The sequence below is a fragment of the Rhinolophus sinicus genome, linkage group LG13 (assembly GCF_036562045.2).
Source record: "Rhinolophus sinicus isolate RSC01 linkage group LG13, ASM3656204v1, whole genome shotgun sequence".
Lineage (NCBI taxonomy): Eukaryota > Metazoa > Chordata > Mammalia > Chiroptera > Rhinolophidae > Rhinolophus > Rhinolophus sinicus.
The window spans coordinates 1,720,609-1,746,117 of record NC_133762.1 but is presented as its reverse complement, the minus strand read 5'-3'; the positions used below and the strand labels follow the sequence as shown (position 1 = coordinate 1,746,117).

Here is a 25,509-nt window from a genome sequence, read left to right as displayed (position 1 = left end):
ATTTCTCATTTTATTTATTTATTTATTTATTTATTTAATCATTTTTGTATCTATTCATTTATGTTACTTTTGGCTGAATTGTGAGCTTTTTTTCTTAGTTTCAGGTGTACAAAGCAACATAACATTTAGACATTTACACCCCTCACAAAATGATAACCTCCCGCCCCCAATCTACTACCCCTCTGACATCGTATGTAGCTGTTACTATGCCACTGACTATATTCCCTATGTTGTACTTTACAACCTGTGACTCTATAGGCAAAAAGTGCCCCAAAAATGTATGCACATTTTAAGAAAGGAAAAAAAACTGTATTAAAATTGTAATACAGTGAACGACGCTAGCATTCATTTGATTAATACCATCTTTTGAGTGAACGTCACCCTGCACATTGCTACCGTAATTTAATTCAAATTTGAAAAGTAATATATAGATAACATCTCTTAAAATGTATATACATTTTTTGGTACCCCTGGAATATCTATATCTATAATCTATCTCTATCTATAAAATTATAATTGACATTCAATATTCTGCTTCAGCTTCAGGTGTACAGCGCAGTGGTCAGGCATCTACACAGTCTATGAAGTGATCCCCCTGATAAGTCCAGTGCCCATCTGGCACCTTACAGGATCTTTACACCATTAATGATTATATTCCCCATATTGTATTTTACTTTCCCGTGACTATTGTGTGACTACCAGTTTGTACTTTCTAATCTCTTCACCTTCTCCCCTCATCCCTACCCCCTCCCATTTGATAAGGAACAATAACCTTGCCCTGACATTTTCCCAGACTACCATGTTAACTCTTATATCATATTTTGGAATGCTGATGTACACAATCTCCTTTTCATTATGAAGGAGAGCAACACCTAATAATTTTGGGCATGCTGACATCTTTAAATACTTTACTTTCCAAATATCTTATTGAATAATACATATTTAAATATTATGTTAAATAAAATTGAATTAATTAACTTTAATTTAAATATTAAATATGCACATCCATAACATTTCTAAAAATAGAACACATGTACACTTTCAAGCTATATGCTATTTCTTTTGGAAATGAGAGTGAACCCTGAATTACCCTAGCATTTTTATCTGGAGTCAGCAGTGTGGTAAGCATTATTGGACCCTTGCCAATTGTTTCTGGATCCTCTATTTTAATAAGTAATAATGTTTGCCATTGAACTTCAAATATTCTGCTCTAATTATGGTTACGTATGAGTTTCTCTTGATTTTTGTGTCTTTTTCAATCAGAATTGATGAGATTCCATATTCAGAGCTAGTATATAAGCATTTAACAAAGGCGTGGTACTAACTTTGAAACATCATGAGTATCGGACAGATTAAATGTGAACAAGGAGTAATGTACAGGTGGCAGACAGTGGCAAAGATGCATGGAGTATGATGAATGTGTGACTTTTTTGAGATATTTTTTGTTTTAGTAAGCAGAACTGAGAGGATCTTGGAAAAACAGCAAAACCTACAAATTGTTGTCTTGACCCATTTTTTATCTGGATACATAGCAGCTGGATAAAATTATGCTTTGTGGAGAAATAGGGAGATTTGAGTTTCATTTAAATATCAAAAGGCAGGAATAATTTAAGATGAAGCAGCACTTTTTTTTTTTTTCTAAAGATTTTATTGGGGAAAGGGAACAGGACTTTATTGGGGAACAGTGTGTACTTTCAGTATTTTTATTTTCCAACTCAAGTCGTTGTCCTTTCAATCTTAGTTGTGGAGGGCGCAGCTCAGCTCTAGGTCCAGTTGCCGTTTCTAGTTGCAGGGGGCACAGCCCACCATCCCTTGTGGGAGTCGAACCAGCAACATAGTGGTTGAGAGGATGCACTCCAACCAACTGAGCTCAGCTCAAGGTGCCGTGTTCAATCTTAGTTGCAGGGGGTGCTGCCCACCATCCCTTGCAGGACTGGAGGAATCGAACTGGCAACCTTGTGGTTGAGAGGACGCACTCCAACCAACTGAGCCATTCGGGAGCTCAGTGGCAGCTCAGCTCAAGGTGCCGTGTTCAATCTTAGTTGCAGGGGGCGGAGCCCACCATCTCTTGCGGGACTCGAGGAATTGAACTGGCAACCTTGTGGTTGAGAGCCCACTGGCCCATGTGGGAATTGAACTGGCAGCCTTTGCAGTTAGGAGCATGGATGGAGCTCTAACCGCCTGAGTCACCGGGCCAGCCCTGAAGCAGGACTTTTTAAAGCTGTATTGAAATATAATTCACAAATCATAAAGTTTACCCATTAAGACTATACAACTCAATTCTTTTTAGTACTCACGAAGTATGTGGTCATCACCACAATCTGAGTTTTTGAACTCTTCCACCCACAGAAACTCTGTACCTATTACCAGTTGCTATATCTTTCTTTAGCTTAAATATCCTGGCTACAGAACCCAGTACGATTTTTTACGCAAGCAGTGAGATTCAATATCCTTGTCTTGTTCCAATATTAGGGGTGGAAGTATCCTGTCTTTTGCATTAAGTATGATGTTAGCTGTGGGTTTTTCTTAGACACAGAGATTCCTCCTATTCTTAGTATGCTGAGAGGAAGGGGTGATGGATTTTGACAAATACTTTGTGTCTATTAATAAGGTCTTGGAGTTCTCATCATTCATGTTACTTAAAAGCATGTATTACATTGATATTTGTATGTCAAACCAGTCTTCCATTCCTGGAGTAGGTCCTACATATTCGGTCATGGTGCATCATTTTTTTTTTTTTAATATGCCACTGGATTTGGTTTATTGTATGTTGCTAAAAGATGTCTGTTCTGTATTTATAATGAACACTGATGTGTGATTTCTTTTCTTGTGATTCCCTTGTCTGGCTTCAGGGTCAAGGTTATATTGGTTCATAGTATGAGTTAGGAAGTGTTTGCTTCTCCAGTATATTTTGGAAGAGTTTGAGAAGTACTGGCATTAATGCTTCCTTCAACATTTGGTTAAACTCACCAGTGAAGTTAGATGTTCCTGGCTTTTTGTGCTGGAAGTCTTTCTGTCTTTTTTTTTTTTTTTTTTCCTGACTCCAGTCCATTTACTTTATATCCGTTTGTCATAGTCCAGTCGGGCTGTGTTATAAGAAGATGCTACAGACTGGGTAGTTCATAAACGACAGAAATTGGTATCTCACAGTTTGACAGGCTGGAGCATGGATGAGATCAGGGTGTTAGCATGGTAAGGGCCGTCCTCTGGGTTGTAGACCTCTTGAATCATCGCTTGGTGGAAGGAGCAAGAAAATTCTGGGTGGAGGGGATTATAAGAAACAAATCCCATTCACAAGGTCTCCACCCTCATGGTCTAACACCTGCCCAAAGCCTCCCTACTAATACCTTCACATTAGAAGTTAGGATTAAAACACGCAAGTTCTAACAATTAAGTTGACAAACTGGTTGCAATGATGTTGCTAACCGTTTTTGATATCAGAGAGATTATTCATTATGAATTTGTACCAACTGGACAAACAGTTAACCAAGTTTACCATTTGGAAATTCTGAAAAGGCTGCGTGAAAAAGTTAGACGACCTGAACTTTTTACCAACAATTCATGTACCAGCTCACACGGCACTGTCTGTGAGGGAGTTTTTAGCCAGTAAACAAATAAGTGTATTGGAACACCCTCCCTACTCACCTGATCTGGCCCCCAATGACTTCTTTCTTTATACGAAGATAAAGGAACATTGAAAGGAAGATATTTTGATGACATTCAGGACATCAAGTGTAATACGATGACAGCTCTGATGGCCATTCCAGAAAGAGAGTTCCAAAATTGCCTTGAAGGGTGGACTAGGCACTGGCGTCAGTGCATAGCTTCCCAAGGGGAGTACTTTGAAGGTGACCATAGTGATATTCAGCCATGAGATACGTAACACTTTTTCTAGGATGAGTTCGTGAACTTAATTGTCCGACCTCGTATGAATTTTGTGGGGATACAAACATTCAGACCACAGCAAGGTCTAATCTCATTTTCTACTTTTTCCTGAATTATTTTTTATTGTCTGTGTGTGTGTGTGTGTGTGTGTGTGTGTGTGTGTGTGTGTGTTTGGAATTGGTTCACTTCATCTAGGTTGTTTAATTTCTTGGCATACACATGTTCATAGTGTAGTTTAAGACCCTTTCATTTCTTTGAAGTCAGTAGTAATGTCTGTGTTCATTTGTGATTTTAGTAAATTGAGTCTTCTCGCTTTTCCTCTGGTCAGTCTGGTTAAAGCTTTGTGAATTTTGTTGAATTTTTGAAAGAATCAAGAGTATTTGTTTTCACTGACTTTGCTATTTTTTCATTTGGTTATTTCAATCTCTATTATCTTTTGCACTATTTTTTATTTTATTTTCTTGATTGGCGTTTGGTCGCTCTATTTTTTCTAGTTTCTTAAGGTGGAAGGTTAAGTTACTGATTTGCAATCATGTTTCATTTTTAATATAGGTGTTAATAACTATAAAATGTCCCCCAGATTACTGCTTTTGGCATCCCACAAGTTTTAGAATGTTGTGTTTTCATTTTCATTCGTCTCAATAATGTAATAATTTGCCTTGAGATTTCTTATTTGATTTATTGTTTATTAGGAGTGTTTAAAAATTTCCACATGTGTGAATTTTCTAAATCTTCCTATGTTACTGATTTCTAATTTAATTCTATGGTCAGTGAACATATGTTGTATGATTTCAATGTTTTAAAATTTATTTAGACTTATTTTGGTGTTATATCTGGTCCATTCTGGAGAATGTTCCATGTGCACTTGAGAAAAATGTGTATTCTGCTGCTTTAAGGTAGGGAGTTCTGCTTATGTCTGTTAGGTGTAGTTTGTTTATAGTGTTGTTTGAGTCCTCTATTTCCTTAATAACCTTCTTTTTAGTTCTATTCATTATTGAATGTGGGATATTGAAGTATCTAGATATTATTGTAGAATTGTCTATTTTTCCCTTCAATTTTGTACAGCTGTGCTTCAAATTCTTTGAGATTCTGTTGTAGGTGTGCATATATTTATAATGGCTATATCTTGTTAATGAATTTACCCTTTTGTTGATGTATAATTCGCTCTTGTGATCATTTTTGTTTGAAGACTGTCTGATATTAGATTAGTCATTCCAACTATCTTTTGGTTACCATCTGTATGAAATATATATTTCCCATGCTTTTACTTTCAACCAATTTGTGTCTTTGAATCTAAAGTGTGTCTCTTGTAGATAACATATAGTTGGATCATGCTTTTCAATCCATTTGGCCAATCTTTGCCTTTTACTTATGAATTTTAAACCATTTACATTTAATGTAAATTATTGATAAAGAAGGACTTCTGCCATTTTGCTGTTCCTTTTCTCTATGGGTCTTGAATATTTTTTGGTCTTTACTTCTGCCATAATTGTGTGTGTATGTGTGTGTGTGTGTGTGTGTCTGTGTGTGTGGGTGTTAAATAGATGTTATTGAGTATATCATTTTTAATTGCTTCGTTTCCTTGTTGTTTTTTTACTATATACTTTTGTGTTATTTTCTTAGTGGTCACCCTAGGGATAACAACTAACATCTTAATTTATAACAACCTAGTTCAGATTAATACCAATTTAATCTCAATAGTAGATAAAATCTTTGCTTCCAATTGTTCCGTTTCCCCTTTATGTTGTCATTGTCACAAATCATGCTTTTATACCTATGTACTCATGATCATAGACTTATTTATGCAGTTATTTTAAAATATGATAGGAAAAAAGAGAAGTGACAAATATACATTAATATATCTATTTTTATATTTATCTATGTATACCTTTACTGGTATTATTTATTTCTTGATGTGGATTCAAGTTACTGTCTGTCATTCATTTCTTTCAGCTTGAAGGACTCCTTTTAGCATTTATTGTAGGGCAAGTCTACTGTCAAAGATCATTTTCAGTTTCTGTTAATCTAGAAATGTCTTAATTTCACCTCAATTTTTGTAGGGAATGTTTATGAAATAAACAATTACTGGTTGAATATCTTTCTTTCAGCACATTTGGGTGTATCATCCTTCTGCCATTAGGCCTCCATTTTTTTGATAAGAAATTAGTTGTTGGTCTTATTGAGGATCACTTGTCTGTCATGAGTCACTTCTTTGTTATTGCTTTCATGGTTCTCTTTGTCTTTCAAAAATTCCATTATGATATGGATGGTTTTTACTTTATCCTACGTGGAATTCACTGTATTGCTTATATAGATAGATTACCATTTTTCTTTGGGAAGTTTTGGGCATTACTGTTTGAAATACTGCTTTCTGTTCTTTCTCACATCATCGTAACACTAATGCTCATGTTGGTACACTTGATTGTACCCTCACAAGACTTTAAGGCTGTGTTCATTATTTTTTTTTTCTGTTCCTTTAACTGGATAATTTTAATTGACAGATCTTCAAGTTTTTTTGTTGTCAGCTCAAATTTGCTGTTAAACCATTCTAGTAAGTTGTTTTTTTCTGTTGTTGTTCTTGTGCCATAATATGACAACTATAGAAATCAGACCATTACCCCCTCCCTGGATTTGTTGTTGCTTCTTGTTGTAGAAGTTTGTTGTATTATGTGACCACTAAACATTCTGTTCCATTACATTAGTGGTCAACTAATAATTTGACATGAAATTTCCTTTAAAAGCTTGAAAACATAAGATCATCCTGTCTTTGCAGAAAGTCTCTCTGTGTATGTTGTGATATGCATTTAACACTCAGCCAGAGACATTTTAAGCTTTCCCTTAGCCTCAGTTTTTGCTTCCCCCAAACCTCAAGTTCACCTATAGGCTTCCTCAAGGTTTTCCTGAATATGCACATGATTCTATAACAGTGTCGCCCTTCTAGGTTCCTAAGAACACATTGAATCTACTCACAGCCATCATTCCACAAAAAATTTCACCCCCCACATATTTTTGGTTAATTTATTGTTTTCTAAAACTGTTATCCACTGTGTCAGGCGTCAGGCAGCAGCAACTAACACTTTAAATTACCTCTGAATGAATTCTGAATTGGGAGAAATAAAACCAAACCTTTTAGAAATAAAACTAATACACAACATATAAATCAAAATAAATAATTACAATGATTTGGATAGGAGACCAGTTCTGCTCTTTCCAGTACCAGTACCAGGAATGTAGCTGTTATTTTCAAAATACCACTGAGCTGGGTAGTGAGCAATGAGACCAGGATAACTTAAAGAATAGAATGTTTCCTGATTTGAGACATTTAACTTTTAAAAAATTTTTATTATGAGTCCCCGCCCCAGCTTGCAGCCATTTCTTATCAGTTTTCAGATTTCCAAAGTTGATTCTGCAAGCTTTTTCCTGTTTTTTTGTTATTAGTGTTCTATGCAGGGTCCTTACTCTGCTACTTTCACTAATGTCATTCCTCAACATATTTATTTCTCCAATCACTGATGTTGGACATAGTTTAATGGGTTTACTTTTTACGTCTATGTCTTCATTGGAAAAATGTCTATTAAAATAATTTTAACAGCTTTTAATTGGATTATTTGCCCTCTTGATAAGTTGAAAGAGTTCAATATATATTATGGAAATAAATGTTTTATTAGAGGTATTATTTGAAAATGTTTTTCTATGATTCTGTGGGTTGTATTCTGTCTATAATAATGATATCTTTAAGTCACACAATATGTCAATATTGATAAAGTGAAATTATGTACATTTTTGTTAATTATCTATTTGTGAAGTAAATATTCTTTCTATTCTTACTATTTTCATTAATGAACTGTATCTTGTAGTTTCTTATTTGTAATATAAACATGAGGAATGGCTAGTATGTTAAATCACGTCATGATTGATGAAAACTAAAATGTTTAAGTCTGTGCTGCTTAGCGCTACCTCAAAACTGTGTGTACATAATATTTGAGTCTAGTTCATAAAGTTTTGGTGTTCGGTGAACAAGATGGTACTTTGATAAACTGTGTGATTGAGTTTCCTTAGAAGTGACTGTATGGAAGCCCTCAGGTTGCAGGAACCGCAAGATGGCTGAATGGGAACAAGATGGCTGAATGGGAACACAAGATGGATGAATGGGAACCATGTTCTTTCAGGGTTTGTCATGGAACATGAAATACGTTAAAAAAAAAAAAAATCAAATTCACATAGTTTGCTGTTGGCACAATTAAGGTGTTATTTATCACTTACCCATACATAGCCTGGCCTGAAGTAAGTTCCACAAGCATGCACGATTTCTCAACACTAGTCAGGTGGACATGTCATGTGAGGCTCTTCGTTGGACAAGAAAAGATCTTCCTCTTCTTTAACTACTAGGGATTATGGGTGTCCTGGGAAAAGTGTGGTCTTGGGTGTGCACCAAGCCTGTGGATCACTCACAAATGTAAGCAATCCTTTCACTCAACATTTCCCTTTTACTTAAGAAAAAATAGACCTGGTAGAGGGAGACAAAGATGTGTCCCCAATGAAACGTGAGGTTTCACTGCAAGAATGGATTGACAGTTCCACTTACTCTCTCGAGAGGATATGGATTCTCAAAGATTCTGGAGAATCTGCTCAGCCTGCCCTTCTGAATGTTCCTGCATCACAGAATGTGTCCGTATTGAAATGACTCCCTTGTATGTATCAGGGTCACAGGGGATGAAGGCTGGGAATGGCCCTCAGTTTCCTTTTATCCCCCTAAAGGCATTACACTTACTGGAATGAATGGGAACCTGAACAAAAATGTCTGGATGCTTAACATTAAGACAGGCAGCTTTTGCCCTGTAGCCAGTGTGCAAAATTTTCAGCCTTATGTCAACGGTTTCAATGTTTTGGTGGTTGCTGTTTTTCCATCAAGAGCACTGACAACTGCATGGATAAAATGTCCAGGGTGACATTAAGCCCGTGGTCAGGAAGAGAGTACACGCAGAATGGTCACTGATCCTAAGGACCACTGCTCTTGATGGAAACACAGCGACCACCAGAACATTGAAATGACTGACATAAGGCTGATTTGATCAGAAGAAGAACCTGTGAAAGGAGTCTGTAGAGTATTGTAGAGGCCTCTTGAGGTCAAAGATGGCCTCCTTTCTTTTGAGGAACACATCGTGTGTTGTTGGGAAAGAGCATGAAGAAACTAGGGAAATGGGATGAAGGTGAGCTTCATCATGGGCTGAGAACGCTGTACAGGACCTCACACACACAGCGGCAATGCCCACCTACCCTCATGCTGTCACACACCTGCATTCTTGGCTTAGATAGCGGGACATAGAGGAGATGCAAGACTGACCCTGGGAAAGGTTGGCAAGGATCTTGTTACCTGAGGACCAGGGTTCATTTCTGACATGTGTCTGTGACTCTTCTATATTGCCCAGGTGGAGTGACTGTGCATGGCTCACCGGGAACCCAAAGAGATGACCTTCCCTTTTCTTTTCATACTGGAGGTGCCGGGGAGATCTGAGGAAAGTGTCACCGTGGAGTACCCATGTGCATGGATCACTCAGGAAGGTAAGCATTCCTCTGTCCCAAGCTCTGCCATTGTCCTTAGGATCACTGACCTGCTAGAGGGAGCCTGTCACTGTCCCAAGTGGCACGTGGGGTTCTGCCCCAACAGTGGACGCTCTATCCCTCTCGCTCAGTGGCTTGAATGTGGATCCTCTCAGCCGCTGAGGACTCTGAGGTCATTGGGTTACCTGTGACCCACTCAGCCGGCCCTGCTCACAGCTCTGTATCCCTGCACGTGCTCGGATCGATGATGACTCCCTCATATGCATTCCTTGGAAAGCTGAACAAAATGAGTGAGAACTCTCTACCGTCGTTCTCATCGAATCTGAGGTCCAGCACGTTGACTTCCCCAGGGGAATAGGGAGTGAGGGACAGGCTCCCCTTTGTCACACTCATGTGAGAATCACACAGTCCGCAGTTAACAATTTGTGACAATTATATGCAAGGCCTACTGCCTGGGAAAGACTGACATTATCTTGTTAACTGAGGACCTGGGGACATTTCTCCAATGCAATTTCTCTCCATTTTTAAGGTCAGATGCATTGCAAGCTTCTTCACTGGCTAAGAGCAGAAGCTCTTTCTCTCATTGAATGGTCATCAGTTCCCGGAAGCCCCAGAAGAAGTGTGTCCCTCAGTGAGCACCGAGCCTGGGATCACTTAGGAAGGTAAGGCTTCCAGTGATCTGAGTGCCATCATTGACTCCTGGATTCTGTGGAGCTGCTAGAGGGGGCTCATCTGGGTGTCCTGAATGGCTCATGGGTTCCTTTCCAAGAGCAAAATGACTTTCTGTCTCACCCAATGGCATGGATGTGGAACATTCCGCATGCTGAGGACTCTGAGGTCATTGGGTCACCCAGTGACCCTCCCAGCTGTCCCAGCTTACTTGTCGTACGTCCCAGCACGTGTTCGGATCGATGATGACTCCCTCATATGCATTCCTTGGAAAAGCTGAACAAAATGAGTGAGAACTCCCACCGTCGTTCTCATCGAATCTGAGGTCCAGCACGTTGACTCCCCCAGGGAAGGAGGGGTGAGGGACAGCTTCCCCTTGGTCACACTCATGCCAGCACCACCCAGGGCATCAGCACTGGAGAGCCCCCTGCTACTGTCAGTATTATTGCATCAGGTGTGTCTGGCAGAGTGGCCAGGCCTATTGTGAGGTCGACTAGCACGTAACAATCTCAGTTTATGGTTATGTCGTGGGTCCTGTGAACACATGGATATGTCTGGGCCATGTTTTTCATTCGGACATACCCCAAGAGATCTGATTCTGGGAGCCAATGGTTAGACCCTCACATGGTTTCTGATTAGAATCATAGGCCAGGCACGTGGTGAACCCATTCTTGCTTTTGGTCTTTCTGAGGAAATGTGACTGCAGTTGATAAGGGGCAGGGACAGAGGGTGACTGCTGTGGTGCTTGATTTGGCACCTCATCTGTTTCAACTCCTCCCATATGACCCCTGCAAGGTGGCCAACCATTGACTGTAGTAAGGACCTAACTCAAAATGAAGATGCTGAGCTGGCTCATTGCCAGGGCAAGAAGGGAAGGGTGAAGGATGGGATAGGTTGTCATGTGATTCCATGAGCAACCAGTGGACGGACTGCCTTGTATTGTTTCAGTAGAGCCATTGTGTTACGGCTATGTGTTTGGTACTTGGTGGGGTTGCCAGGAGGTACCTCTCAGGGAAGGCCTCAGGGTCTGTGAGAATGACATTCGATAACTGATGTTTGTTCCTTTGGAGTCTACGTGCAAGGTAGTCGCACTTTGTAGTTGTTTCCTAGTGTGTTGAAAAGGTTCATGCTCCCAAGACCACCTGCTAAGGAGCACTGCTTCAGATTTCTTAGGTGAACATTCTCCTTGACCCTTAGGTCTGTGCTCAGTGCTTCCAAGGTCAAAGTGTTACTATACGAGAGTTTTAGTCTCCTGGTTCTTGCAGCTCACATTTTCCTCAGAGGTGCTTGGATTTATTACTGGAAGGGTTTGGACATGGCAGGGACATTTAGTGCTGTGATCCCAGGGGAACTTCCATGGACAGGTATCTATCTACCTTGGAAACCCTCCACATTTCCTGTGTGTGTCACGTGTTCTCTTGACATTCTTCCTTTTGTGTTTGTGGATGAAGTATTGGATCTGTTCACACAAAGTGGAAGTCCTTTCTGTCTCTTTCTGATGTCCACCACAATCCAATTGGCTCTCTGGTGGAGACTCCATGCCAACCTGAATGAGGATTCTACTTTGGGTGAGGAAACCACGTGCCTGAACATTTTCTTAGAGGTCAGGGCCTTGAATGTCATTGATTTGGAAAGGCCTGGTTCCTGGATGGGATTGGGCCCCATATTCCATCGAGTGTTACCTTTATCCTAGCAGGTGATCCACCATTTTCTCTCAGTTTACCTAGTTAGCATAAGCAGTCACCTGCCCTGACTCATTTGGCAATTGAGGATTAAGATGGACTTCGCTGCCCTGGAGCCAGTGTCTCACTGGAGCCAACCTTTATGTTGGGGATTTCATTGTTCAGTTGGTTGCAAATTTTCCATCACGTGTGCAATTCAGCTGCGACAACTTGCAGGGACAGAGTGCACAGGTGGACGTCACATTCTCAGGCAGGAAGATGGTTACGTCGCCTGGGCCATGTGCTTGTCCAGAAGGAGAAGCTGTGAGAGATGACGGTCATGGACTGTCTCAGAGCCTCTAGCGTCCTCGTTCACATCCTGTTTGGAGGCTGTGCTCTTCCGCCACTGGGAGGCGGGGAATGAAGTTAGGGTTTGAGCTGAAGGCCTGCCCATTCAGGACCTGCCGCCTCACACAGACACACATGCACATTCCTGCACAACCTCCTGCCCTCATGCCATCACATACACCTGTAGTCACTCCTAAAGGACATCGAGGAGATAGAAGGCTGACCCAGGAAAGGGTGCCATGGATCTTCTTACCTGAGGATCTGGGGACATTTCTGACGTGTGTCTGTGACTTGTTTACATTGCCCAGGTGGAGTGGCCGTGCACAGCTCACAAGGTGCCAAGACCGGGGACCTAACCATTTCCTAGATGAGTTTAGGGGCATCGGAGTCCTGAGAGAATTCACCCTGATGTGTACCATTCCCGTGGATGACTCAGGAAGGTAAGCACTCCTCTGTACTAAGCTCTGTCATATTATTTCGGATCATAGAACTGCTAGAAACAGCCTGTCCCTGTCCCCATTTGCACAGTGTTTTCCCCAAGAAAGGAATGACTGTTCCTCTCACTCAGTGGGTTGGATGTGGATCCTCCCAGCCTCTGAGGACTCTGAGGTCATTGGGTCACCCAGCGACCCGCCCAGCTGGCCCTGCCCACAGCCCTGCATCCCAGCACGTGCTCGGATCGATGATGACTCCCTCATATGCATTCCTTGGAAAAGCTGAACAAAATGAGTGAGAACTCCTACCGTTGTTCTCATCGAATCTGAGGTCCAGCACGTTTACTGGCCCAGGGACAATAAGATGAGGGACAGATTCCCCTTGGTTACACACTTGCAAGCACCACAAACATGTCAGCAGTTCACCCCTTTCTGTCAGGTGGTGGTCCCTTCCCAGCTGTCCTTCTGTGTCTATGAATCTTAGGATCTGCTTGGCATGGCCGCTCGTTCCTGGTCTGATGGCTGCTAACTTTTAGTCCTGGGGCTCGGACAAGTGTGGCGGTGCCTGGGCCCAGGCAGCTCCCGGCAAGGATCTGTGTTGGCCGGGTTCCCTCTCCTGCTGTAACCCCTGATGGTCTGTGCTCCTGTACCGAATGAAAAGCTTCCATGTCTTCTATTAGAGTCCAGGCCCTTCAGGGATCGACAATGGATCTTGCCTCTTGATTAGAGAGGAATTTGTTCCCCGAGGTGTTCACAGAGCAAGGCAGATGACTAGGCCACAGTGCTGTCGATGGAAGCTCCATCTGTATCACAGTTGCCCAGTCCGCACACATGGCCGCCCTATAGGACTGCGCGAGGTCCCACGTGATGAATGGCTGACAATGTAGTGGCCAATGGCCTGGACAGGAAGGGAAGGTTCCTGAGAGGACAGGTCAGAATGTGATTCCATGGGCTTCCAAGGGATGTCCTGGTGGTCAGCAGCACCTGGGCATTTCCATGGCCCTGATGGGGCTGCCCGTGGGTGCCCACCAGGGAAGCTGTGGGCCTGGTGTGTGGCACTGTGGAGGATAAATGTCGTTTCTTGGCGGCGTCTCCATTTCAGAGTAGTGGCGCTCAGTGATTCTGTATTTAGCACCTTGAGTAGAACCAATGGCCCATGACAGCCGGCCTGCTGTCCAACCCTGGTTCACCTTCCTTCAGGGAACATTCTCTTTGACACTTTTGCTGTGCTAAGGCCAGTCATTTTGAGGTCAACAACTTTGTCCCAAAAGTACCAAAGTTCCTGGCACACATGTTCTACAGGTTCTCCTGATGCTTCTGATTGATCCATGGAAACCTGTGGGTAGGGTAGAGCCCGGGAGCGCTGGAGTTTCAGCTGCACACCTGGGACTGATGAGTTTCTTGGCAAAGGACCATGTCTTATTATGTAGTAGATGAGTTTTATTTGTAGTCTTGTTCTTGATTGGTGAAAGGAATGTTTGAGCTTTGTGATGTCATTTATGGTGTTACCTGCCAAGGGCATGTCAGTTTTTATCCTTAGTGTAAAATCAAATCTTTGATGGCTATGCTTTCTGACGCTCCCTGCACCTTCCATGGGAGCAGCGATTGGGCTACTTTCCCAGGGCTTTGCCCTACAGGAATGACGATGCTTCTTAGGTCAAGGTGGCTGAGTGTTAGAATGTTTCCACGGGTGTCGAGCCCTAGATCCTTCCAGGGTTAGGATATGCCCGAACCGGGGAGAGGCGTGTGTCCTAATTTCTGTCGGGTTCTACCCTGGGTCATTGGGGTGACAAGGATCCATTCCTGTCTGCTCACCTGCTAGACAGTCAGACAAGGTTAGCTCTAACTCTTGAATTCCTTTGTCCTGGACTCCTTTGGCCACGGGAGGTTAAGACAGATAAAGTGGCCAGTGTGCCATTGGTGCCACCTATATGTGGGTGGAGGTGTTGTTGTTCCAGGGGTAGCTAGTGTCATCAAGTCGGTGGACCTTTGACAGCTTGAAGGGACCAGTGTCCAAGTTGACATGACATCCAGGATGAGGGTGTATGTAGAATGGGTGTGATTTTTCAGAAGGAGAACCTGTGAAAGAAGGAATCTGTAGATTATTGTAGAGGTCTCTTGAGTAAAAGATGGTCCTGTTGTCCTTTGTGGGAAGTACGGTGAGAGATTAGGGACCTGGACCAATGCGAGTCCTCTGTGTTGGCACACACGACATACAGCGGCATGCCCACCTACCCTCATGCTGTCACTCCTGCCTGCAGTCACGCCTAAGGGATAGGGGGACATGGAGGAGATGCAAAACTGACCTGGGAAAGGATGGCATGGAATGTGTTACCTGAGGACTAGGGCACATTTCATGTGTCTGTGACTTGTCCGCCTTGTCCAGGTGGAGTGGCCCTTCAAGGCTCACCAGGGGCCAGAGAGGCGACCTTCCCCTTCCTTTGATGAGCAGAGGTGCTGGGGAAACCTGAGGAAAGTGTCACCGTGGAGTGCCCAAGCCCATGGATCACTCAGGAAGGTAAGCATTCCTCTGTGCCAAGCTCTGCCATCATCCTTAGGGTCAATGACCTGCTAGAGGCAGCCTGTCACTGTCCCCAGTCTCACGTGGTATTCTGCCCCAAGAGTGTACTGGCTTTTCTCTCGTCCACTGCCTTGGATGTGGATCCTCCCAGCCCCTGAGGACTCTGAGGTCATTGGGTCACCCAGCGACCCGCCCAGCCGGCCCTGCTCACAGCCCTGCGTCCCAGCACGTGCTCGGATCGATGATGACTCCCTCATATGCATTCCTTGGAAAAGCTGAACAAAATGAGTGAGAACTCCTACCGTCATTCTCATCGAATCTTGAGGTCCAGCACGTTGACTGTTCAGGGAAGGAGGGGAGAGGGACAGCTTCCCCTTGGTCACACTCATGCTGGATTTGCACATTCTTCAGGGAAAGAAGTGTTACAATATTTTGCAAGGCTTCTGTCACTGGAAGATTTTACGTAATCTTCTTAACTGAGGACTTGGGGATATTTCTCTAACTAGTATGTGCTTTCTTTTCCATTTCGCAGGTCAAGTGCATTGCAAGCTTCCTCTCTGGTCCAGAGCAGAGGCCCTTTCTTGTCCTTGGATGACCGGAAGTTCCCAAAAGTCCCAGAAATGTGTCCCTGAGTGAGCACCAGGTCTGGGATCACATAGGAAGGTAAGTCTATGTGGTCTGAGTGCAGCCATCGTCTTCCCTGTTCCATGGAGGTGATAGAGCTGGCTCGTTAGGCTGTCTTGAATGGCTCATGAGTTCTAATGCACGACCTGATAATTGTCCCTCTCACTCAGTGGGTTGGATGTGGATCCTCCCAGCTCCTGAGGACTCTGAGGTCATTGGGTCACCCAGCGACCCGCCCAGCTGGCCCTGCTCACAGCCCTGCGTCCCAGCACGTGCTCGGATCGATGATGACTCCCTCATATGCATTCCTTGGAAAAGCTGAACAAAATGAGTGAGAACTCCCACCGTCGTTCTCATCGAATCTGAGGTCCAGCACGTTTACTTTCGCAGGGAAGGAGGGTAGAGAGATAACTTCCTTTGGTCACACTCACGCTGTACCACCCATCCTCAGCAATAGAAGTGTGTGACATTCAGAAGCAAAGCTTACTATATGGGGAAGGTTGCCTTATTTCTTTTTATGAGGACATGGGGATGTTTCTCCAACAAGCCTGTGGTTTTTTCCCCACTTCTTAGGTAAATGCATTTCAACCTTCTTCGTCAGCCAGGAGTTGAAGACCTTTCCTTACTTGAATGACCGTCAGTTCCTGGGGACCCAGAAGAAGTATGGCCCTGAGTGAGCACCGCGCCGGGGTCAGGTATGAAGGTAAGGCTTCCTGTGGTCTGAGTGCCTGCATCGGGTTCTGGTTCCATGGAGCTGATAGAGGGGGCCCATCTGGGTGTCCTGAATGGCACACGGGTTCCTATCTAAGAGCAAAATGCCTATTCCTCTCACTCAGTGGGTTGGATGTGGATCCTCCCAGCCTCTGAGGACTCTGAGGTCATTGGGTCACCCAGCGACCCGCCCAGCCGGCCCTGCTCACAGCCCTGCGTCCCAGCACGTGCTCGGATCGATGATGACTCCCTCATATGCATTCCTTGGAAAAGCTGAACAAAATGAGTGAGAACTCCCACCGTCGTTCTCATCGAATCTGAGGTCCAGCACGTTTACTTTCGCAGGGAAGGAGGGTAGAGAGATAACTTCCTTTGGTCACACTCACGCTGTACCACCCATCCTCAGCAATAGAAGTGTGTGACATTCAGAAGCAAAGCTTACTATATGGGGAAGGTTGCCTTATTTCTTTTTATGAGGACATGGGGATGTTTCTCCAACAAGCCTGTGGTTTTTTCCCCACTTCTTAGGTAAATGCATTTCAACCTTCTTCGTCAGCCAGGAGTTGAAGACCTTTCCTTACTTGAATGACCGTCAGTTCCTGGGGACCCAGAAGGAGTATGGCCCTGAGTGAGCACCGCGCCGGGGTCAGGTATGAAGGTAAGGCTTCCTGTGGTCTGAGTGCCTGCATCGGGTTCTGGTTCCATGGAGCTGATAGAGGGGGCCCATCTGGGTGTCCTGAATGGCACACGGGTTCCTATCTAAGAGCAAAATGCCTATTCCTCTCACTCAGTGGGTTGGATGTGGATCCTCCCAGCCTCTGAGGACTCTGAGGTCATTGGGTCACCCAGCGACCCGCCCAGCCGGCCCTGCTCACAGCCCTGCGTCCCAGCACGTGCTCGGATCGATGATGACTCCCTCATATGCATTCCTTGGAAAAGCTGAACAAAATGAGTGAGAACTCCTACCGTCGTTCTCATCGAATCTGAGGTCCAGCACGTTGACTTCCCGAGGGAAGGAGGGGTGAGGGACAGCTTCCCCTTGGTCACACTCATGCCAGCATTACTCATTTTTCAGGGAAAGAAGGGTGTTACAGTTTTTGCAAGGACTTTGCCACTGAAACGTTTGACATGATCTTGTTACCTGAGGACCTGGGGGTATTTCTCTAATGAACATGTAATTTCTCTCCACTTCTCAGGTCAAGTGCATTTCTAGCTTCTTCGTCGGCCAAGAGCAGAAGATCTTTCCCTCCTTGGATGACTGGAAGTTCCCTGGAGTCCCAGAAGAAGTGTGTCCCTGAATGAGCACAGTTCCTGGGGTCACTTAGAAAGGTAAGGTTTCCTTGGCTCCATGAGGTGCCATGAGCTCCTGGATTCCATGGAGCTGATAGAGGGGGCTCATTTGCTTGTCTTCAATGCTGCGTGGGTTCCCTTTCGCGAGCAGAATGACTGTCCCTCTTGTTCAGTGGCTTGGATGTGGATCCTCCCGGCCTCTGAGGATTCTGAGGTCATTGAGTCACCCCGTGACCCACTCAGCTGACCCTGCTCACAGCCCTGCGTCCCAGCACGTGCTCGGATCGATGATGACTCCCTCATATGCATTCCTTGGAAAAGCTGAACAAAATGAGTGAGAACTCCTACCGTCGTTCTCATCGAATCTGAGGTCCAGCACATTTACTGTTCAGGGAAGGAGGGGAGAGGGACGGCTTCCCCTTGGTCTCACTCCTCCTGGTATTACCCATTTTTTAGGGAAAGAAGTGTGTTAGAGTATTTCCAAGGCTTATGGCAGTTGAAGGTTCGATATGATCTTGTTAACTGAGGACCTAGGGATATTTCTTTAATGAGCATGTGCTTTCTCTCCACTTCTCAGGTCAAGTGCATTGCAGGCTCTTCTCTAGCGAAGGGCAGAGGCCATTTTCTGTCCTTGGATGACCGGAAGTTCCCAGATGTCCCAGAAGTGTGTCCCTGAGTGAGCACCAGGTCTGGGATCACATAGGAAGGTAAGGGTTCCTGTGGTTTGAGTGCTGCCATTATCTTCCCTGTTCCAAGGACTAGATAGAGGTGGCTTGTTTGGGTTTCTTGAATGGCTCATGAGTTCTAATCCAAGATCTGATATCTGTCCCTCTTGCTCAGTGGCTTGGATGTGGATCTTCCCAGCCTCTGACGACTCTGAGGTCATTGGGTCACCCAGCGACCTGCTCGGCTGGCCCTGCTGACAGACAGCCCTGCGTCCCAGCACGTGCTCGGATCGATGATGACTCTCTCCTATGCATTCCTTGGAAAAGCTGAACAAAATGAGTGAGAACTCCCACCATTATTCTCATCGAATCTGAGGTCCAGCATGTTGACTCCCCCAGGGAAGAAGGGGGTGAGGGACAACTTCCTTTGGTCACACTCATGCCTGTGCCACCCATCCTCAGCAATAGAGGTGTGTGACATTCAGATGCAAAATTTACTGTGTGAGAAAGGTTGACTTGTTTCTTGTTATGAGTACCTGGGGACATTTCTCCAACAATCCTGTGATTTCTCTCCCCTTCTCAGATCAAGTGTAATTTAATGTTCTTCGTCAGCCAAGAGTCGAAGACCTTTCCTTACTTGAATGACAGTCAGTTCCCCGGGTCCCAGAAGAAGTGTGACCCTGAGTGAGCACCGCGCCGGAGGTCAGGTATGAAGGTAAGGCTTCCTGTGGTCTGAGTGCCTGCATCGGGTTCTGGTTTCCATGGAGCTGATAGAGGGGGCTCGTCTGGGTGTCCTGAATGGCACACGGGTTCCTATCTAAGAGCAAAATGCCTATTCCTCTCACTCAGTGGGTTGGATGTGGATCCTCCCGGCCCCTAAGGACTCTGAGGTCATTGGGTCACCCAGCGACCCGCCCAGCCGGCCCTGCTCACAGCCCTGCATCCCAACACGTGCTCAGATCAATGATGACTCCTCATATGCATTCCTTGGAAAAGCTGAACAAAATGAGTGAGAACTCCTACCGTCGTTCTCATCGAATCTGAGGTCCAGCACGTTGACCGCCCCAGGGAAGGAGCTTCCTGTTGGTCACACTCATGCTGGCATTGCACATTCTTCAGGGAAAGAAGAGTGTTAACAATATTTTGCAGGGCATCTGCCACAGAAAAGTTTCACATGATCTTGTTACCTGAGGACCTGGGGATATTTCTCTAACGAGCATGTGTTTTCTCCCTACTTCTCAGGTCAAGTGCATTGCAAGCTTCCTCTCTGGTTAAGAGCAGAGGCTCTTTTTGTCCTTGGATGACTGGAAATTCCCAGAAGTCCCAGAAATGTGGCCCTGAGTGTGCACCGATCTGGGATCATATAGGAAAGTAAGGCTTCCTGTGGTCTGAGTGCAGCCACCGCCTTTCCTGTTCCATTGAGCAGATAGAGGTGGCTTGTTTGGGTGTCTTGAATGGCTCATGAGTTCTAATCCAAGACCTGATAACTGTCCCTCTCACTCAGTGGCTTGGATGTGGATCCTCCCAGCCCCTGAGGACTCAAAGGTCATTGGGTCACCCAGCAACCTGCCCAGCCGGCCCTGCTCACAGCCCTGCATCCCAGCATGTGCTCAGATCGATGATGACTCTCTCCTATGCATTCCTTGGAAAAGCTGAACAAAATGAGTGAGAACTCCTACTGTCGTTCTCATTAAATCTGAGGTCCAGCTAATTGACTCCTCCAGGGAAGGAGGAGTGAGGGGCAGCTTCCCCTTCATCACTCGTGCCAGCACCTCCCAGGGTGTCCCCACTGGAGAGCCCCCTGACTTACTGCAGCATTTTATTGCATTAGCGTGTGTCTGTGATCGATGGTGTTTGGTGAATGGCCAGTCTTCTTGTCTTGTCGTCTAGCACCCGTACCAGTCCTAAGAGTTGTAGAGAGAGCCCTTGGCACAGGCCCACTGGGACCATGGCATGGAGAGGTCCTGACCAGGTGTTTGCTTCAGATATAGCTCTTGGACTCCGTGTGTGGAGATGGGGAGAAGCTTCTGTGGGTTGATTGGTGCCCGAGGCCTGAGGAGGTGGTAATAATCTGTGCCTTTGACTCTCTGATGTATTTGGAGCCCATTGTGGATTGGGGGCAGGGACAGTGGGATGATTAGGCTGTGGTAGTGTGTTGGCAGCACCTCTATGTCAGTGACACGCAATCCACATGCCAGGTGGGCAACACACACTGCCCTGGAGGTCACTCTGACATCAAGATGTGTGGTGGCTGATGTCTGGACAGGAAGGGAAGGTCATGGGGGACAGGTGGTGGTGTGTTTTCATGGCTTCCATGGGATGTATTGTCCAGTTGTGTTCCTAATGACATCATCATCTCGTATTCAGGGATCTCCCAGGTCCTTGACAGGGCGTATGGTTGGTTGCCCACCAGAGAAGGCCTCCACATTCCTGAGTATTACACTGCGGTTTCTGAGCTTTGTTCACTTTACACATTCAATCCTGAGTCATTACTCTCACTGTTGCTTTTTCTAGTACCTTCGAAGAGGTCCACTGGGCCTCATCCGCCACCTAACCATCCCTGATTTGAATGGTTTGGCCAGCATTTCCTTCACCTGATGGTTGGGGCTCCCCACATCAATGTGTTGTTACCCAGGAGGTAACACACACAGGTATCTGCTATTTCCATCAGTGGGGTTGAGAATTACCAGTGAAAAGTAGTTTGTGGGTGTGGCAGAGACAGCACGAGATGCCCAGTGCACACCAGGGACAGATTTTTACCTTGGAAAATGTCAATAGGCCCTTGTGCAGAAGATGTGTCCTGTATCATATTATTCGTCTTGCTGCTGTCTTTGTGGAAGCAGGACTGGACCTGCGCAAGGATGTGGTTCATTTTCCTGTGTTGAGGGCATGGTCATCATTGAAACGAATCGCGTTGCCATAATTAATGTTGAAATCTTTATGGCTGTTCTACTTGATGCCCATGTGTCCCCAGGTGGTCAGAGCTTTTAAGGCTACTTTTTGGGAACTTGGTTTCCTGGCACCAGGATGCTACATTCAACAAGGTACCCTGAGTATTTGAACGTTTTGTCACATGTCAGAGCCCTGAATTCCACAGGTTGGGAACATGTCAGGTCTCTGGATGTGAATGTGGCCTGGTTTCTATTGGGTTTCTTTCTGAGTCATGGTGGGTGAAGACCTCGCGTACCTCTCTCATTTCCTTTCATCCCTCCCAGGGCATTTGTCTAAGTTTGCACAAAGTGGAGCCTGGTCTGTAGTCGCTTTGCCCCTGGAGACTTTAACGGGCTCCGTGTAGCCACTGTGCTAATGGCGCCACCCATAATGTGTGTGGTTTTGTCCTGTAAGTGCTTGCTGTGTTTCCATTAACTGCAGTGCACTTGTGACAGTTTGCAGGGACAACATGTCCAGGTTGACTTGACATCCATGGTCATTAAGAGACTGTACGTGGACTTGGTGTGCTGTTTTTGTGCAGAAGGCATGGCTCTGAAAATAGGAGTCCTTGGCCTATTTTAGCAGCTCCGTGGGGTTGAGGTTTCCATTTTCTCGGTTCGTTGAAGAAACGGGTCTTCCTTTGATGGGAGGCAGGGATATGTGGAATGGGATTTGGGCATAGGGTTAGCTGTATCAGTTGAGGAGGCACTGCCTCTGAACACATGCATACATATCTGCACACCCAGTGACACACGTGGTATCACACCCACCTGCATTCATACCTGATGGACAATTAGATGCAAGGCTTACATCACTGGAAAGTTTGATCTTGTTACCTGAGGACCAGGGTATGTTTCTCCAAAAAGCATGTGATTTGTTCCCACTTCTCAGGTCCAGTGCATTGAAAGCTTCTTTGTCAACCAAGAACAGAAGGAATTTCTCTCCTTGGGTGACCGTCAGTTCCCAGGAGTCCCAGAAGAAGTGTGTCCCTGAGTGGCATCACATAGGAAGGTAAGGCTTCCTGCAGTCTGAGAGCAGCCATCAGCTTCTGGTTTCCATGGAGCTGGTAGAGGTGGCTCGTTTGGATGTCCTGATTGGCTCGTGGGTTCTACTCCAAGACCACTTGCTCAGTGGCTTAGGTGTGAATTCCCCAGCCGCTGAGGACTCTGAGGTCATTGGGTCACCCAGTGACCCGCCCAGCCAGACCTGCTCATAGCTCTGCATCCCAGCACGTGTTCGGATCGATGATGACTCCCTCATATGCATTCCTTGGAAAAGCTGAACAAAATGAGTGAGAACTCCTACCGTCGTTCTCATCGAATCTGAGGTCCAGCACGTTGACTCCCCCAAAGAAGGCGGAGGAGAGGAAAGCTTCCCTTGGGTCACACACATGTCAGCTCCACCCATTTTTCAGGGACAGAGTGTGGGACAATCAGATGTAAGGATTCCTCCATGGGAAAGGTTGACTTGATTCTCATTGTGAGGACCTGGATATGATTCTCAAACATGCATGTGATTTTTCCCCCTTTCTCATGTCAAGTATATTGCAAGGCACTTTGTCGGCCAAGAACAGAAGACCTTTCCACCCCTGGATGACTGGAAGTTCCTGGGAGTCCCAGAGGAAGTGTGGCCCTGAGTGAGCACCGAGCCTGGGATCACTCAGGAAGGTAAGGCTTCCTGTGGTCTGAGTGCCGCCATCGACGTCTCGTTTTCTTTTCGCTGTTAGAGGGGGCTCGTTTGGGTGTTCTGCATGGGTTCCCTTCCAAGACCTGATAACATTTCCTCGGCTCAATGGCTTGGATGTGGATCCTCCCAGCCTCTGAGGACTCTGAGGTCATTGGGTCACCCAGCGACCCACCCAGCCGGCCCTGCCCACAGCCCTACATCCCAGCACGTGCTCGGATCGATGATGACTCCCTCATATGCATTCCTTGGAAAAGCTGAACAAAATGAGTGAGAACTCCCACCGTCGTTCTCATCGAATCTGAGGTCCAGCACGTTTACTGGCCCAGGGACAATAAGATGAGGGACAGATTCCCCTTGGTTACACACTTGCAAGCACCACGAACATGTCAGCATTCACAGTCTTCTGTCAGTTGGTGGTCCCTTCCCAGCTGTCCTTCTGTGTCTATGAATCTTAGGATCTGCTTGGCATGGCCGGTCGTCCCTGATCTGATGGCCGCTAACCTTTTAGTCCTGGGACTCGGAGAGTGTGGCGGTGCCTGGGCCCAGGCAGCTCCTGGCAAGGATCTGTGTTGGCCAGGTTCCCTCTCCTGCTGTAGCCCCTGATGGTCTGTCCTCCTGTACTGAATGCAAAGCTTCCATGTCTTCTATTAGAGCCCAGGCCCCTGAGGGAATGACATTGGTTTTGCCTCTTGATTAGAGAGCTATTTGTTCCCCGAGGTGTTCACAGCCCAGGGCAGATGACTAGGCCACGGTGCTGCGGATGGAAGCTCCATCTGTATCACAGTTGCCCAGTGCACACACATGGCCGCCCTACAGGACTGCGTGAAGTCCCACGTGATGAATGGCTGACAGTGTGGTGGCCAATGGCCTGGATAGGAAGAGAAGGTTCCTGAGAGGACAGGTCAGAATGTGATTCCATGGGCTTCCAAGGGACGTCCTGGTGGTCAAGCGGCACCTGGGCATTTCCATGGCCCTGATGGGGCTGCCCGTGGGTGCCCACCAGGGAAGCTGTGGGCCTGATGTGTGGCGCTGGGGAGGATAAATGTCGTTTCTTGGCAGCATCTCCATTTCAGAGTAGTAGCGTTCAGTGATTCTGTATTTAGCACCTTGAGTAGAACCAATGGCCCACGACAGCCGGCCTGCTGTCCAACCCGGGTTCACCTTGTTCAGGGAACATTCTCTTTGACCCTTTGCTGTGTGAAGGCCGGTGATTTTAAGGTAAATGTGTAATACTTGTTCCAGAAGTTCTGATTATCCTGGCACAGGTGTCAACAGCTTCTCCTGATGCTTCCAATTGATCCATGGAAACGTGTGGGTAGGGTAGAGCCCAGGAGGGGTGAGTTTTCAGATGTACACCTGGTACTGATGAGTTTTCTGGCAAAGAACTATGTTTTATTATGTGGTAGATGAGTTTTATTTCTCGTATTGCTCTTGCTTGGTGAATGGAATGTTTGACCTTTGTGAAGTCATTTGTGGTGTTACTGCCAAGGGCATGCCAGTTTTTATCCTAACATGGGGACTCGTGTAAAATCAAATCTTTGATGGCTGTGCTTTCTGACGCTCCCTGCACCTTCCATGGGAGCAGTGACAGGGCCTACTTTCCCAGGGCCTTTCCCTACAAGAATGACAATGCTTCTTAGGTCAAGGTGGCTGAGTGTAGAATGTTTCCACAGATGTCGAGGCCTAGAACCTTCCAGGGTTAGGATATGCCCGAACCGGGGAGAGGCGTGTGTCCTAATTTCTGTCGGGTTCTACCCTGGGTCATTGGGGTGACAAGGATCCATTCCTGTCTGCTCACCTGCTTGCCTTGAGGACAGTCCGACAGGGTTTGCTCTAACTCTTGAATTCCTTTGGCCTGGACTCCTTTGGCCACTGGAGGTTAAGACAGATAAAGTGGCCAGTGTGCCATTGGTGCCACCTATATGTGGGTGGGGAGGTGTTATTCCAGGGGTTGCTAGTGTCATCAAGTCAGTGGACCTGTGACAGCTTGAAGTGACCAGTGTCCAAGTTGACATGACATCCATGGTCAGGATGAGGGCGTATGTAGAATGGGTGTCATTGTCCAAAAGGAGAACCTGTGAATGAAAGAGTCTGTAGACTATTGTAGAGGCCTCTTGAGTGAAAGATGGCCCTGTTGTCCTTTGTGGGAAGCACGGTGACACAGTAGGGACCTGGACCAAGGCGAGTCATCTGTGTAGCAGCACACGACATACAGCGGCATGCCCACCTACCCTCATGCTGTCACTCCCACCTGCAGTCACACCTAAGGGATAGAGGGACATGGAGGAGACGCAAAACTGACCTGGGAAAGGATGGCGTGGAATGTGTTACCTGAGGACTAGGGCACATTTCATGTGTCTGTGACTTGTCCGCCTTGTCCAGGTGGAGTGGCCCTTCAAGGCTCACCAGGGGCCAGAGAGGCGACCTTCCCCTTCCTTTGATGAGCAGAGGTGCTGGGGAAACCTGAGGAAAGTGTCACCGTGGAGTGCCCAAGCCCATGGATCACTCAGGAAGGTAAGCAT

The 25,509-nt window shown here is 45.9% G+C and overlaps 2 long non-coding RNA genes and 13 other non-coding genes across 15 annotated transcripts in view; all 15 read left to right on the top strand.

Annotated features, from left to right (window-relative positions):
* Positions 1 to 25,509, top strand: part of LOC109459061 (uncharacterized) — a 160,489-nt gene that overhangs the window by 52,001 nt on the left and 82,979 nt on the right. The window contains exons 11-12 of the long non-coding RNA XR_012491308.1: positions 9,315 to 9,447; positions 9,977 to 10,109. This is a non-coding gene — a long non-coding RNA (uncharacterized LOC109459061). The remainder of the gene's footprint in view (positions 1 to 9,314; positions 9,448 to 9,976; positions 10,110 to 25,509) is intronic.
* LOC141568349 (small nucleolar RNA SNORD116) lies at positions 9,686 to 9,778 on the top strand. Its single transcript, XR_012491498.1, has one exon. It is a non-coding gene; the product is annotated as a small nucleolar RNA SNORD116 (small nucleolar RNA).
* Positions 10,353 to 10,445, top strand: LOC141568358 (small nucleolar RNA SNORD116). The gene has a single exon (XR_012491507.1). It is a non-coding gene; the product is annotated as a small nucleolar RNA SNORD116 (small nucleolar RNA).
* On the top strand, positions 10,369 to 25,503 carry LOC141568235 (uncharacterized). The gene is made up of 13 exons (XR_012491309.1): positions 10,369 to 10,570; positions 12,434 to 12,565; positions 14,946 to 15,077; positions 15,613 to 15,743; positions 16,278 to 16,407; positions 17,612 to 17,744; positions 18,283 to 18,412; positions 18,570 to 18,840; positions 18,954 to 19,085; positions 19,613 to 19,741; positions 22,193 to 22,312; positions 22,842 to 22,968; positions 25,370 to 25,503. It is a non-coding gene; the product is annotated as an uncharacterized LOC141568235 (long non-coding RNA).
* LOC141568360 (small nucleolar RNA SNORD116) lies at positions 12,802 to 12,894 on the top strand. Its single transcript, XR_012491508.1, has one exon. It is a non-coding gene; the product is annotated as a small nucleolar RNA SNORD116 (small nucleolar RNA).
* On the top strand, positions 15,316 to 15,409 carry LOC141568363 (small nucleolar RNA SNORD116). Its single transcript, XR_012491510.1, has one exon. It is a non-coding gene; the product is annotated as a small nucleolar RNA SNORD116 (small nucleolar RNA).
* On the top strand, positions 15,983 to 16,075 carry LOC141568357 (small nucleolar RNA SNORD116). The gene has a single exon (XR_012491506.1). It is a non-coding gene; the product is annotated as a small nucleolar RNA SNORD116 (small nucleolar RNA).
* On the top strand, positions 16,649 to 16,741 carry LOC141568356 (small nucleolar RNA SNORD116). Its single transcript, XR_012491505.1, has one exon. It is a non-coding gene; the product is annotated as a small nucleolar RNA SNORD116 (small nucleolar RNA).
* Positions 17,315 to 17,407, top strand: LOC141568352 (small nucleolar RNA SNORD116). The gene has a single exon (XR_012491501.1). It is a non-coding gene; the product is annotated as a small nucleolar RNA SNORD116 (small nucleolar RNA).
* LOC141568351 (small nucleolar RNA SNORD116) lies at positions 17,987 to 18,079 on the top strand. Its single transcript, XR_012491500.1, has one exon. It is a non-coding gene; the product is annotated as a small nucleolar RNA SNORD116 (small nucleolar RNA).
* On the top strand, positions 18,658 to 18,750 carry LOC141568365 (small nucleolar RNA SNORD116). Its single transcript, XR_012491512.1, has one exon. It is a non-coding gene; the product is annotated as a small nucleolar RNA SNORD116 (small nucleolar RNA).
* On the top strand, positions 19,328 to 19,419 carry LOC141568367 (small nucleolar RNA SNORD116). The gene has a single exon (XR_012491515.1). It is a non-coding gene; the product is annotated as a small nucleolar RNA SNORD116 (small nucleolar RNA).
* On the top strand, positions 19,983 to 20,075 carry LOC141568366 (small nucleolar RNA SNORD116). The gene has a single exon (XR_012491513.1). It is a non-coding gene; the product is annotated as a small nucleolar RNA SNORD116 (small nucleolar RNA).
* LOC141568350 (small nucleolar RNA SNORD116) lies at positions 22,540 to 22,632 on the top strand. The gene has a single exon (XR_012491499.1). It is a non-coding gene; the product is annotated as a small nucleolar RNA SNORD116 (small nucleolar RNA).
* LOC141568355 (small nucleolar RNA SNORD116) lies at positions 23,202 to 23,294 on the top strand. The gene has a single exon (XR_012491504.1). It is a non-coding gene; the product is annotated as a small nucleolar RNA SNORD116 (small nucleolar RNA).